Raw genomic sequence first — 14154 nt, 5'->3', positions numbered from 1 at the left:
CAGCAATTCTAACCATGTGGGTTCTGTCCTTGAGCCAGTGTGCAATCCATCTAGTGACATAGGGGTTTATATTTAAGCTGGTGAGCTTCTCTAGAATGCCCGAGTGGGGTATTGTATGAAGGCTTTGCGAGGTCCAGGTAGGCTGTGTGGACCACCTTCCCTCGTCAATGGCCTTGGTGACTGTTTCAAAGAAATCAACCAGGTTTGAGAGGCAGGATCTGCCCTTAACAAAGCCAAACTGGGTATGATCCAGTGTCTGTAGGTCCCCAATATCTTTATTTATGAGGTCCATGATGATCCTTTCCATAGCTTTGCAGACAAAGCTAGTCAGGCTTATGGGGCGATAGTGTCCAGGATCCGTTGAGGCACCACCTTTCTGTAGAGGGACCACTGTTGCTGTACGCCACTCTTTGGCCACATATCCTGTAGTAAGGCTGGGATTGAACAGTAGTTTTATGTTTGGGTGTAGCTCTTCTTGGAGTTCATGTAGGACAAGGCCCGGGACACTGTCTGGTCCCATTGATGCAGTGTTTATTGCTTTGGAGAGGGCGGCTCTTACCTGAGCATCTGAGATGTCAGGGGGGCATCACTCTGCTGGGATAAATATTTGCCCTTTCGGTGTGGAGGGGGGGGAGAAGTTTGCGCTGAACCTGTCAGCTAGGATGTTGGCAATGTCTGTGGGTTTGGTGTTTCTATTGACATTTTGGACTACCTCTGAGCATATCTGGGAATTACCACCCAGGTTCCTAACATAACTAAAGAAAGCCTTGTGATTATCCTTAGTGTCCTGTGCAATTTTCTCTCGAAGCTGGCCTTAGACAATCTTATGAGTGCCCGTAGTTTTTGCTAATACTGATCAGTGATGCCTTCCCTTTTTGGGATTTTGCTGTATCATTTAGTAGCTTCCTCCTTCTATTGTATAGTTTGTTTATGGCTGGGGTCCACCAGACAGGACGTCTGCCTTTGGAGGATTGGGTCTTGGTTTTATTCGGGATCGCATGATCCATGCATTCCTGAAGGTGTCCATAGAATGCGTTTATAGAGGAATCTGCGGTCTGGTCTGTATTTTCCACAGGCCCGGGGGCTTTGAAGGTTTCCACCTCAGTTTTGAGGAGTGTGAATTTGCTTTAGAGAAGTTGTTCACTGTGGTTTTCTGGGCAGGGGGTGGGGTCGGGATGTGAATATCCAGTGAGATTAGTTTATGGTCTGATCTTACCAGTGAGGGATACAATTCTGGTCTGGAGCATAGAGTCCCCATGTTGGTGATGATCAGGTCCAGTATGTTTTCCCTTCTTGTGGGAGTGATAACAAGTTGTTCCATAGCATTTGAGTTCATATATTCTAGGAATCTTTGGGCTAGGGTGTTGGAGCTAGAGTAATGCCCCCAGTCTATGTTTGGGTAGTTGAAGTCGCCCAATATAATGGTGTTTGGAGAGACCTTCATATTTTCCACTGTTCTCAGGAAGGCCGAGTGCGGTTCTTGGGTTTGGGAGGGTGGTCTGTAGCAGGCTATAACCTGGAAGGCAGTTTTACCCATTGTTAGTTGCACATGGAGCGTCCCTGATGCTTGGTGCTTTGCCACCAACCTGGAGGTGTGGGTATCTTTGATGAATATCAATACTCCCCCTCCTTTTGTGGTTCGGTCCAAGTTTTGGGGCTGAAAAGCATGGTATGAGGTATAACTTGGTAGTGCTGGGGTGCTCTCAGTAGCCCTGAACCAGGTATCTGTTACTGCACAGATATCGATGTTCTCCATGCTAAGGAGAGTTTCGAGTGCATGCATCTTGAGGTTTAGACTTTTGGGGTTGAGTAGCATTACTCTTAGTTTCTTATCCCTTGTGATACCTATGAAGGTGGGTTTGTCATTTGAGCCTTGCCTAACAAAGGCACTATGGGGGTAGCAAGAGCCTTTGCCAATATCCGAAAGCCCAGGGCTGACAGGTGCAAGCCGTCCCTAGCGAAGCAGGTGGTTCAACAGAAGATGAGTATGTGAGGGTGTAGTGCCTGTGATTAGTTAGCAGTGGCATATATGACTGCTCACGTGGACAAATGCCCGGTAAGTCATATGCAATGTGTCGCAGGCAACGTACATGTGAACAGGACAAACAGTGAGGTTCTCTAAAGTGAGACATGGACATACATATAGTAAGCTATGCAGATGTCACTAGGAGTCCACAGAAGCTCTGTAACTATGCATTGCAGGTGGGATCAGTATTCCAGGGTAATTGCAAGCAAACATGCATGCAAACAAAGCTACAGTAAGCAGGGCTGCATGTAGTCCATTGTACAACAAACAAGCTGTACCACTTCCAGTAGGTAACACTGCAAATATGCAGGCACTATGCACATGTACATGGAAATACACAGGTCAGATGGCTAGGGTCCAGTCTCAGCGCACACAAGTGTACAGACCATGTACCGTCAGGATGTACAACTGGATGGAAACCCATGTGCTCATACCTGCAGTAATACACATGTCAAATAACAGACACTGAGCCTTCACTCATTGGTTCCATACTTAGTAGGATGTATGCTACCTGGCCTGCCACCACAGTATCCCTGACATGTATGGGGACTCTCCCTCCTGTGACAGTTAGTTTTGTGTGTTGGGGCTGTCTAGCATGGTATGAGATGTGAGCTTGCAGTGCTAGGGTGCTCCTGTGTGTCCTGTACCAGTCGTGTAGTACTGCACACATATCAACATCCTCAAACATCCGCATTGCAGAGTCCAGTGTGGGCAATATGCCACTTGCAGTTTACATGTCCATCATTGCGTATTAATACTTTCATTACCTTATCCCCGTGCTACCTATGTATGTAGCCTTCTGTTGACATCCTTACCACCAGTATGCCAACATGTGCAGATGATACACTATGGTACTTACCATGGGTGCAGACAACAGTACATGACAATCATACCCTTACTGCATCAGGCATGCTGTGATATACCCACAATTATTTCAGCACACAGTACTGTTAACAACATGATACTATTACTACACGTCTATGTAGTCACCCTGTGCATCAGCAACATGTTAACCTGTACCTGCACTGATGTTACAGATTGCAGGAGGTGGCACAGTTTCATCATATGCACAGGGTGTGAACTTGGTATGCCTGAGTCAGCCACCGATACCACTAATTGACATGTATGTGTATGTGTGTTGGTGAGGGACAGCAGTACAAGGTGGGGCAATGTTGATGCAGTGTGTGCCTGTATGCGGCAGCCCTAGGTGTTGTCAATTCGCATGTGTGTATGGATGCACACAGTTCCACCTCATGGCTGCCATATACTGGTGTTTGTGGACAGCCACAGACTGTACCTGCCAGGTCATACAGATCAGTGTCTCTGGCCACGGACACGGTACCTGTGCCTTGCAGGGGAGCTACGGACCATATCCGGTACCAACCCAGACTGGGTACTGTCATCAGAAGCAGGTGTTCATTGACTGGACACAGATCCCTGTCGGGCCTGGCCAGAGCCACATGCACGTGGTCTCCTGGGGCGGTCTGGTGACACCACAGACCCAGCATTGCTGGGGCTGCTGCTAGCACTATGGGGGCAGCCGCGGCCCTGTTGTCGTCCGCGACGACTGCCAGCTGCTGCTGTTGCTGGCATACGCCCACGTCGACGCCTCAACCGTCCACCATTGCCCTGGCTCATGGACATGTAGTTGTGGAACCGGTCTAATATGTCCCCACAACGTCTGTCTATGACATTGGTGAAATTACGGATGGCAGCCGCAATGTCACGCATACTGTCAGTCATGGCTGTGCGACATGCTGTCAGCTCCCTCAGACCCTGTCTGGTGTACCGTTCCATACGTGACTGTGCCTGCATGACAGCCCGAAACATAGCTGAGGTTGTAAGACCTCTGTGGGCACGTCTGACAGGGGCAGTACACCCACGGATGCTCCCACGAGAACCCCTGGACATCTGTCTGTGTGGTACCATCTCAGGGCCATGCCCATGGCTGCTGTGTGGGGAGGCATGTGCCACAGATACCACATTACCCTGGTCAATGCCCACTGTATGCTGTCCATCACCTAGGGACATTGGTGACAAAGGGTGTATTGGCAGGATAACTGTGCGCATTGATGGGGTTGACAGCTGTGTACTGTCAATCGGCTGACCAATGATGGACCCTGGCATACCTTCCTGTGCCATTACACAGATGTCATCATTATCAGTACCCATGGCACCTGATTCAGGTTCCCTGCTGCATGACACCAGAGCAGCACCAGAACCTGTGGGAGGGAAACAGGAAACACAGTTTACAATGTCTACACAATATTACCAGTGCTGCACACATCCACACATGCACAGGTCCAGACATGCACGTGTGCACACATGCACACATGCGCACGTGCACACATGCACACATGCACAGGTGCACACATCCACAGGTGCACACATGCAAACATGCACAGGTGCACACATGCACATGCACACAGTTGCACACAGTTGTACACTACTCAGTATGCGAGATATCAACACACAGACACAGACGCACCTGCTTGCATACACAGAGCACTACTAAGTGAGCCTAATATTACTATTACTATCAAGACTATTAAAGGTATTGTTAATACACACTCACCAGCATAGATAGGCTGCATTGCTGTTACACGGGAGGGACCTGCAGAAGTGAGGAAACTAATGTCAGTGGGCACAACTGTGCCATTGTTACTGAGTATGATACAGGTCAGTAGTACAACAGTCGCCTTTCACAGGTCAGCTGCTGATATTGAGGATATCACACTTGCACATTAAATACTATGATGACAGCTACAAACCAAGGACACACCTCACACTTGCATTAACTACCAGTGTACACAACAGTCAACTATACATATGGCATATTACCTGCACACTCATAGTCTTGCTGCTGCGTGGCTCCAGCCTCCATCATAATGCATGTCTGCTGCTGCTGTTGTTGGCGGACTGGAGCCACTACACTCATGAGTAGTCCCTCCAGTCTGGTGAGTGGGGGATGTGTAGCCACCCCACCACCTGTGGCGACCTGTTGCCTGTGGATATCCGACGCACGCTGATGGACATTTTTGATTAAATCACTGCAGTGATGTCGTACCTGCTCATATGTCCTATTATGCGTGCCTATGTCATTTACCCGACGGACCAGGTCTTGCCACAGTGCAGCCCTCTCCTGCTGATTCTGGCTGGCGCGGGAAAAGAGTATTGCATAATCCCGCACCAGGCTCTGGTGTATCTCCTCATCCTCAGCTGCAGAGTAAGCTGGATTTCGCGAGTGAGCCATGTTCCTGAAAAAGGAAACAACCTGATATCAGCAATATATGTCAGCAGAATTTGGCACACATACTACACATGCTACTCGACTGTTATGATACGACATATCTCACATATATAGCATCTGTCTGTCTATTGGTGGATACACATGTAAATGGCCAGGTATCAGTGCTCAGCCAGCAACTGTACAACAGTACCTGCACACTCCATACGACATACTACCAAACCCCAGCAGTCAGAACACTGATTCAGGTCCAGAGCACCTCCTCACTCTGGGGGTTTGTATCTAGGTACTGTATGGGCTACATCATCAACTACTGTGAGCTGACCGCAAACTAATTGCCCTGGATATACATATCCCAACTCCACCACTAGCACAAACGACTATAGTGAATAACATTGCAAATGCAAACTTTACACTTTGTAACAGTGACATGGTATCCTTTCAGCCCACTGGGCCAGTGGAAGACACAACCCACAATGCTGACCCCTTCACAAATGCTTTCTACGGACATCTCCGAGAATGCATGGATCATGCAATCCCATATATGACCAAGACACTCTCCACAAAGGGACAGCATCCTGTCTGGTGGACCCCAGCCATAGACAGATTGTATTACAAAAGATGGAAGCGACTGAAAGACAGAGCATAATTCCATAAAGGGAAGGCATGTCTGAGCAGCACTAGTAAGGATCTATTTTCCCTCATACAAACATCCATGGGCAACTTTGAGAGGGAAATCAAGAGGGACACTAGAGATAACCACAAGGCCTTCTTCAGTTATGTTAGCAACCTGGTCAGAATCCCTCCACTATGCTCATAGTTAGTACACAACAACAAATAATTCACTGAAACCACAGATATTGACAACATTGTGGCAGACAGGTTCAGTGCAGGTTTCACCCCTCCCTCCCCCCCAAAATAAGACATAGTTATCCCAGCTGACTGTAACCTCCCTGTCATCACAGATGTCCAGGTGAGAGCCGCCCTCAGGAAAGCAGAATACACAACATGAATGGGACCTGATGGTATCCCCGGTTGCATGCTACATGAACTCCGACAGGAGCTAAACACACATATAGAAGTGCTATGTAACACTAGCCTGACTACAGGATATGTACCTGTACACTGGCGCACAGCAGCAGTGGTTCCACTCCACGAAGGAGGCACCTCAACGTACCAATACAATACAACACAATACAATACATTACAATACAATACAATACTATACAATATGCTATTGCCCCTGGGACTACAGCAGCATGCTGTTCTGCTACCCTGACCATTGTGACACATGTGGTGTGATGGTACCTGCTGCTGTCAAACAGTTACACAGGATGACTCATATGGCATATTACCTATCTGACTAACATTCAGCAGGGGTATGTGTGACATGTACTCATGGGGAGTCTTGCTTCTTAACACTGTGTGGTTTATTGCAGGGTATGTCTTATCTTTGGGTAGGAACCTTTACCTCCACATGTGCTCTCTATTGCAGTGGCACGGATGACACACAGCAGTCATTTAGGTTGTGGATGGTGTGAGGTGTTACTATGGTTGTTGGACATCTGTCATGGGTGTGACTTAAGTATGTAAATCCAGGAGTGGTAACCTCTATGTGGGTAGTATGTGTGTACTCTGTGGTGTTGTCAGTCACTGTGCATTGGTAATGTGTTTGAATGCATTGTCACAGTGTTGTACATGTCACTGTGTCCTTCTCCATATCTGTAGCTGTCATGTGAGGTACATACCATGGCAGCCATTATGTGGTGTGGAGGGTACACTGACCTACATGTCCACAGCTGACACACCATGTCTGCTGACACATACCATGTGCAGGTATTCCAGGAATAGTGTGCCACTGTGAATATCATTGGGGGGACTATTGTACACATTTATGACCCTGTTCACCCCTGACGCATGCAGTGGTGGGCAGCCAATCACATATCTGGTGGTTACTGGTGTAGGTGATTTGAAATGGGGTATGGTACTCCAGTTTTGACACTGGTGTTCACTCCATGCCTTTGTCACCAGGCACCTGTTGCAATACATCTGTACACATGTGCCTCACTCAGAATAGATATACATCTCTCTCTCTCTATATATATATATGTATATAGATATATCTATATGTATATATATATATATATATATATATATATGTCTGTATACATATACACATATATATATTGATGTACATATATTGCTATAGATATGGAGGGGGTGTGTGACAGAGAGGGGGTGAGAGTGACAGAGGGGGTGGGACAGGGGGTGTTGAGGCCGTCATATACAGTCATACCTGTAGATAGTCAGATCTGTCTGTCTATGTATATGTATCTACATATATCTATATCTGTATGTGTGTATTACATATATATGTTTGTACATATTCTATCTATCTACATCTGTCTATGTATTCCTACATCTCTCTCTATGTATGTATACATATATGCATATTATACATACATATTTTGACATACATACGTATACATACATATTTTGACATACATACGTATCCATATGATAGATAGGTATATCAACATGTTTGTTTACCATACTGTATACACACACTAACATACTGCTAAACATACATAACTGTGAAACCTACTTTGTACATTGCACTACAACCTACATTCAACCTACATTGATATGTGCACATAGATGCTCTCACATACAAATGTATGTACAGCCTTCACTGATAGTTGCTGTATGTCCCCTGCCCTTTGCACATCTTCATATACATATGGATACAGACCAATGACACATATGGAGGGTTCACAGTATGTAGACCTTTATAGTATTACTTTACATTACCTGTGTTTGTCACAGCTGCTTGTGTTGCCATCTGGTTTTGTGTCCTGCTGCTCCATTTGCCAGTTGTCAGCTTTCAGGTGGCTGTTGCTGACCAGTTTTGTTTGTGTATGTTTAATTTTGTGTTTCTCTGTCTCTGTCTCTCTCTCTCTCTCTCTGTCTCTCACTTCCTCCTCAGGGTGCAATGAAAGTATTGCATGTGTGGACTGGGAGTACAGCATGCTTTTGTAGGTATCTGCATATGTCCATGTGATGGCCTCTGCACCAATTGTTAGCCAGCATTTGCTAATTGCATGCAGCCAGTTGTGTACTGATTGCAGTTCTCACTGTGATTTCAGAACAGTGCTATAAAAAGGTATGTGAGATAGGCGTAGCCCTTTCAGATTTTAAGGGCAGGGACCATGCTGGTATGCTGTGGACAATGTTCTGTGAGTGTAAAGGTTGGTATCTCTCTCATATTTCCAGCTGTGTTGTAGATTAACATTTCTCCATTCATTTCTCCAGTTTCCTGTACTAACTGTGTATGTACACTGACACCTACGACTACTACTACTGTTAATGTGTGTGTGTGTGTGTGTGCTTTATTGTGGGACATGTGGTGTAACTGGTGTATAGCAGTGGCTCTTGCACTTTGTTGCTATGGCTTCAATATTTGCCCTTTACAGTCACTACTTGTATGCCTGCTAGGTGTCCTGACTGTAGTGTGCTGCTGTGGCTTTCCTATTTTCCATGTACATTCACACCTTGGAATGCTTGCTATATCTGCTAGGGTGTTACAGCATGCAGTGTGGTCTGGCCATGGTGTGGGCCTTGACATCTATTAGGGTATTTGAGTATGCTGCTGAGCAGGCCCCAGAGACTCTCAGGTGCATCTGTTATCTGCCTCATGGAATGGTACATATCAGTGGGGTACACCCATTAAATTGTCTGGTATGCTGCAGTTGTGACTGTGGGATAGCATGAGCATATGTATTACTACACTTTTTCTGCCATGCAAGTGGTGCATACTTTCAGGACTTCATAGTTACCATTGCATGTGTTGCAACACCTTTCTGCCTACTGTTTGTACATTTCACATGGAGTCTGTGGGGCATCCCTGTAACTCAGTCACTGTTGCTATGTCTAGGCTCTTAACTATTCAAATATGGTGGTGTCAGACCTCTCATGTGTACAAATATTTGCAGGTTGTCCACATTTCTGCCTCATATTTTGGTCAATATCTCATGCACAGCTTTTTCTGGCAAATCACTCTGGGCTCAAGTCAGAATATAGTGACAAACATTTAAGTTTCAGACTTCATACCCTTCCAAACATCCCACAAAATGCAGAACCTGTTACTCTCTGAACTTGTTGTAACATTATTTGTAATGTGTCCCTGGTTTTGGCCCTTTGCTCCACATATTTTATTACTTGGTCCGGATGTGTTCCTGTAACAGGTTGTGGGGTATGGGCAGTGATTATCCTGCTGTGAGTATGTGTGTGGCTTGCAAGGTGCTACAGTGACATTATTACCTACTAGCTACCAACTAGCATGGCTGTTTCTGTTCACACACTACTATCATAGATATCCACTAGATTTGACAGTAAATATACATGACATGCTTTGTGTACTACACATCCTATATTCCCTTTACATTCATTCCTACTATTACATGATATATTTATTTTAGCACAATGTTCTTGTATAACAGTCATGGCTTAGTGGTAAGTCATGCAGACTACTGTTTCCAAGGTCCTGGGTTTGGGACTGACAGTGGGATTTTATTTTGCTTTTGAACTGAGTACAGGACTTGTCAATCAGAGTGACTAAGGCACTTTTAAGCAGTTGTAACCGGGTTAGCGCTGGTTTACGCGGAGCTCACGCATGCACACTGGCATTCAGCTCCGCTCACACCCGCTTACAACTGCTTAAACGTGCTTACTCTTGCGCACACCCGCGCTATTTTCTTTGAAAGAAATGAAAATGGGGAGACAGTAAAGTGGTGAAAAAGGGGTCACAAAGAGGGTAAGACAGTAGGGAAATAAGCTCGGGTTTTGCAGGAGGGATGTAGGTAAGGCCCATAGCTGCCCATTTCTTCATCAGCAACAGCTGTGCATATGTATGTAATTTGGTGTGACATTTGAAACCTTCCACCCCTGAGAGAGTTGTCAGGACAACAATAATACTTGTTGTACAGCCAATTGTAATTGATAGTTTCCATGTCCAGCAGACATATGTGCGGAATGGGCAGCTATGTATGGGGCGTAATTTTTTTGTGGGTACAGAGTGCCCTTTTTTTTTTTTTTTTCAGGTGAGAGTGGTTTGTCAGGTGAAGGAAGTCGGTATAGCTGGGGAGGTAGGTTGGGTAGGTCAACAGACAAGACAAACAAGATGCACACAGGGGCGGTGTATGACACGTGTGGGGGGGTTACACAATTGACGGGGACGGATGTTTGGATATCCAGAGCCCATGAGCCCACAGATGGCAACAGTGGAACTGATATCCCCACCCATGGGCAGTTGCCACTGTTCCTTCACTGCCCAGGACGGGGCTGTGCTGGGGGCTGTGTAGGCCGGGCAACAGGCATGCCCGTAAGTTGTGCCACCTGTGCCTCAAGCTGGCGTAGGGACCCAAGAACAGAGTCCCGGATCTCCCTACGCACCACAGTCTGGACGCTACGGAGGGTGAGTGGTGGTTCTCCTCCGGCCACGCTTGCAGAGGGGGGATGGGCCCCATCCCCTGCAGCGCTTCCACCTGCAGGTGGCACAGGGCCACCGGAGGAGGGTCCAGACTGGGCACTAGTGCCAGGTGCACTCGCCAGCTGAGGTGGGAGAGGTGGGTCCGCTGGAACCCGCCTTCCCTATCGTCCTATGTTTTGCATTATGTCATGTTGGGTTAGTAACATACAATACCATTCGCAATTAGTTGTAACAGCATGCATTAGTATTCCCATTAACCAAACACCCAGATATTCACACCATTGAACAGCGAGCATAACACATGCATAATTTGAACAGCAATACACAGTCCAACAACATGCAGGGTTGATTGATGGCAACAGGCCATCAGGTTTGGATGTATGAACAGGGCAGATGCATCAACGTACATGCAAATATTTATGACCCAACAGGACAAATGTCCAGGGGTGTTAATTGTGATTGCACATACCAATTTCACATGGAATGGATTATATGTGGTTATAGGGTGGGGTGAAGAAAATATTATTAACACCTTCGAATACCAATACATATGCTGTACATTTCTAATAGCTACAGATATATACACACTACTTTTCTAACTACAGTTTCCTATATGATAACTACTTCAATTTGGTGATAGGACTGTTACTGCTACATCAATATACATTTTATTGTTATTCATACACGTTCATATCTGGCTTTGTTCAGCTACATCATCCTGCTACATTTGCTTTATATAGCTATAGACAACTGTGGATGTTTGATATTTCAGACAATCATACTATCTGCATATTGCAGACTGAGAGCAACATATCCAGATTTTGGGATACACATTCCAGCTGCAGCAACACTTTGAACACATTTCACAGTTTGGTTCTACTTGTCACATTCATTTCATTCTATACTGACTGCAGTATACTTTATTCAGGGGTTATTACTACTTTATTGGTGGATTCATAACTCTTTCTCACACTCTCTCACTTGTTTTCATTTTACTATTCAGGATGGTACTTACTTCTAGGCTTTATTGACATGTTTTACCTGTAGTTATTACAATCCTTTCCAGCAGTCTCACTTCTGTCATGTTTCAGTATTTCAACAGGGATATATTTCACACGTGATTTGCTCATCTTCTGCAGCTGTACTTTTCAGCCTGCTGCAGGTTGTGTACTATTATATTACAGGTGGGGCATCTTTATTTCAGACTTTATTTCAGACATTTTCATTTTTCTGTTTGGATTACAGACTGCAACACACTTTTGTAATCAAGCAACACTTGCAAACACTTTTACACTGTTACTTGCACATTTTATTACTTAGTGACTACACTGCACTCTTTTGCTAACTGTCATACTTTTATATTTCTTTACAGTTACTGGGAGTGGATTACTAACCTGCCTGGTGGCGCAACCGCACCAGCCTATCGCCATAGGCTCTGTGGTTCGCAGAACGGACACCTGCAGCTGTAATATAAATGAAGTAATATTGGAATACACATCTCCATAATATCAGCTAATTTAATTTCTTACATACATAATTAAATGTAACTTACTCAGTAGTGGGGCGTTGGGCATTTGCTGGGCCTCCTGGATCCAAAGGTTCAATTGGTCCTGCTTGCATCTCTTCAGGTCCGCATGGTGGTGACGGACCTGCTCACCAGTCCTTGGAATCCCTGTGGCACTGGTGAGATCATGAGCCAACCGGTCCCACGCCTCAGCCCTATATGCTCCCCACAGGACCTGGCCCTGCATGAGTTGGGCCTCATGATTGTGGACTAGGAGCCAGACCATGTATCTGGACTCCTCAACGCCCCACCTCTGTGCTCAAAAGCAACTACCCTCACCTACTCCTGACATTCTGGCTGCAAGTCAGTTCTACAATCTTTATGCTCTGTATTCCCACCTATGGGACTTATATATGCCGTTTTGCCCGCACTTATCTGTGATTGGCCATTTTGGAATTGTATCAACTTCACAAAACCTGCTTTGTCATGCCCCACTTTCTATTCATTCCTACATATTTGCTATTACTGCATTTCTAAGTATAGCTGTCGTGGCTTAGTGGTTCAGTACCTTGACTATGGTGCATGGTATCCTGGGTTCGAACCTGGCCACTGCTTTTTATATTTTATGACTGTCTAGACAGGCTAGGGGGTGTGTCTGTGTAAAGGCAGTTTTGTTACAGCTTGCTCAACGTTGCCCGTCGGTTAGCTTGTTAGCGCGGTGCGCAGCTCCGCGCAAACGGGTTACGCTGGTTTACGCCTCATTTGGCTGTCAGCACACATATTACGCTCAGCTCAGCTAGGGGCACACAGTTTCAGCGTGTTAAACCACTGCTCACCTACGGGCACTCATTTTGCACCTGTTAAACCACTGCTCACCTACGGGCAGATGCACTCACCTTGTTAAACTGTAGCTCAGCTATAGGCACATCTCGCATTTTTTATTGTTTTATCTCACATTTCTTCAAAATAAATGGACTATTTCATTACATTTTACATAAAATATGATTTTATATGTGTACATATTTGTCAGGGACTTGTTTCGTGCTTATTTTACTAAAAATAAAAATTGATGTTGTGGGGGCTCGAACCATGGATGCCTGCTCTTCAGCCGACGTCTCTACTGCTACGCTATTGCTTCTTGGCTTACTTTGCATATTTAGTTCTTATATGCTTTTCCACTGACTAACTGTGGCTAAGCTACGGGCACGCCCGCATAACGCGCACTCACGGGCAAACATCTTTACGATTTAAAAAAAATATATAACATGTTCATTTATATATTTTATGTTCATAGTCTGTGGGGGCATGTGTTGTGTTGTGTTTATTCACATTTCCATGGCCCCTGTCGTGGGTGTTTACTTTGGGCACTTTTACTCTTCTGGGGGCGTGTCCGCTTGCAGGGCTCGGCCTACGGACACGCCCCCTACTGTCTTACACGGACCGTGTTAGCCTTAGGTGTGATTCAGCATGCCCTCATGCATATGCATGACATGCTGACGTCACACTGTTTAACTGCAGCCTCCGTGTAAGCCATGTACCTCTTACACGGAGGCTTCGTGAATCCTGCCCAATAAGTTTACAGGATGATATAACTACTTTCAAAATTCAGAACTGATTTTTTTGTAAAACTTGAATATGAATTCTCCCTGGAGTCATATGAGTGGGTTATGGTTCAAAGTATTAAGCAAAATGCAACTGACATCTTTAAAACTGCACTTCAAAGATAAAAGAAAGAATCCCCCAGACTATTGGAATATTTATGCCGAATTGTCTATGAAACAACCCCATCACCACCAATATTCACTTAGACTTGTACAGGTTCTTCTTATTAATCTGGAACTTATGGCACTTCATTTTTCAAGTAAAACACCTTCAGTCTAGTTTTGGAC

This window comes from Protopterus annectens, chromosome 14.part0, assembly GCF_019279795.1.
Source record: "Protopterus annectens isolate FY-2018-M chromosome 14.part0, PAN1.0, whole genome shotgun sequence".
NCBI lineage: Eukaryota > Metazoa > Chordata > Ceratodontiformes > Protopteridae > Protopterus > Protopterus annectens.
The sequence above is the reverse complement of the archived record's forward strand: the minus strand, read 5'-3'. Positions refer to the sequence as shown.